Source organism: Cyprinodon variegatus, unplaced genomic scaffold (assembly GCF_000732505.1).
Source record: "Cyprinodon variegatus isolate N-32 unplaced genomic scaffold, C_variegatus-1.0 Scaffold129, whole genome shotgun sequence".
Classification (NCBI taxonomy): Eukaryota; Metazoa; Chordata; class Actinopteri; order Cyprinodontiformes; family Cyprinodontidae; genus Cyprinodon; species Cyprinodon variegatus.
In genome coordinates, this window is record NW_015150582.1 from 758,563 (window position 1) to 760,672 (window position 2,110).

The following is a 2,110-nucleotide window of genomic DNA, read 5'->3' on the forward strand; positions in this document are numbered from 1 at the left end:
CTGTTACAGCCCACAATACAGCAACGGTTTACCATGGTTGAAATCAAGTTAAGGTGAAATTAATCAAATTAAAACACGGCTGAGAGGGAGTACAGTAGGCTACGCGGTAGTCATAGGCAGTAGTCTGAGCCGCGGTAAAAGAGGCATTCAACATGGCCAAGCCCTATTGCAATCACACCAAACAGGAAAAAGAATGTACAGAAGACCCGGTTTGTCAAATTAAATTATAGTAAAAACAGATCGGTAACTAGAAATTAAAGAATAATTCGAATATATCCAAAAAACTAAGATCAATTAATTAAATAATTGGATGCAGACTATTGGTGCTTCAACAGACCAGGAAGAAGTTGTGAGATTCTAGAGCGCATCTTGCAACTTTAAAAGAAAATTCTTATTGCAGGAATGGATGAAGAGATGATGAGTTTGGAAGCAGAGAACAAACAGAGTTCATACAAACTATGTATGATCCTGTTTATCCCTGTTACAAAAATCCACAGAAAGAAAATATTTGGGCAGAAACTGAACATCTGCTGGATGATGATGGGGATTTTTTTTAATATGTCATATTAAATTAAACATTCACAGGGTTTATATAGGAATGAGGAACTCTAATTTAATGCTAATAGAAATAATTTTAATGCCATCAACAAGTAACATGTACACAAGATATTAGTTTACATGAAATAAGGAGCTGTAAGCACGGTTCCATGACTGAAGTTTGTATATATAATCTATATATCTATATATAGATGTATATCTATATATCTATATATCTATATATAGATGTATATCTATATATCTATATATCTATATATAGATGTATATCTATATATATCTATATAGATAGATAGGTATAGATAGATGTATAGATGTATAGATAGATGTATAGATAGATGTATAGATAGATGTATAGATGTATAGATGTATAGATGTACAGATGTATAGATGTATAGATAGATAGATAGATAGATAGATAGATAGATAGATAGATAGATAGCTTCTTTTCCAAACAATTGCTTTATGATCAATTGCAGCAGTTCTGAGCAAATTAATCGTGTCAAATAATGGTCACTTATAAAACACCACAATGTATTAAATAAATAGAAATGCTGGGAACCTATTCTTTTTTACATCTCTTTAAACATTTAAACAGGTTGTGCCTTTGTCGGAGTCTGTAGAGCTTTGCATAGGTAACTGCTGTGACCACAGGGTTGAAGTCTGAACCATCTGTCCTCCAGCTGCACATGCTAATCTCATTTTTCAATCAATACAGCACCAACTCACAGCTGCCTGGTTTGTGTACCTTCCTCAGTGAATAAACAGAGGCAATGGAGCAGCAACACAGTACAGACAAAGCTGTGCATCAATACAACTGATTCACATTGCTGTTAAGACATCAGCTGTATCAGACCAGATTTCATGATGAGAATATAGATCTCTCATTATAGTAAATACCCAGAGCACCATGAATTGAATGTAACCTAAAGCTGTATCATTTTGCAAGCCAGTTTTCACAACACATCTTCAAGATGGCACACATCGCTGAACCAGTGACACAGTCTCCTAAGAGTCTTTGCTATAGTTTTGTCAACCAATTATGACTTTCCATCTGTTTTAACAATTGAAGACCCAGGTAGGAGGAGGCCTCGTCAGAAGCAGAGAACAAATATACAACACAGACAGTAGAAGTAAACAACTCCTTCTGCGTCACTATCAGCTTCCTCACAGTTTCTAATAAAAAATTTGATAGCTTACAGTCAATATTCAGATACTGAACCTCCATGTGGAGATGACAGGAAAGCAGTTTACAGTGGGCGGATCTGAAGGCACATCTATAAACATATAAACACAGTCTGTCAGTATGTAGAGTCGTTTCCACAGAAACGTCCTTTTCAATGGTAAATCCCAACCGTTTATATGTATATAATAATACACCAGGCAGTGAAGGCCATGAACAGGCCTTTGGGAAATGTTTTTATTTGTTCGTCTAATGCTAAATGAAATGCATTGTTGAAGACTGATCTAAAGATCATGCCAAATTCTCCAAGAAAAACATTGTTTGTAGAAGGTAAGCGGTAGAAATACTAAGAAAACATTGAGAAAACATTTT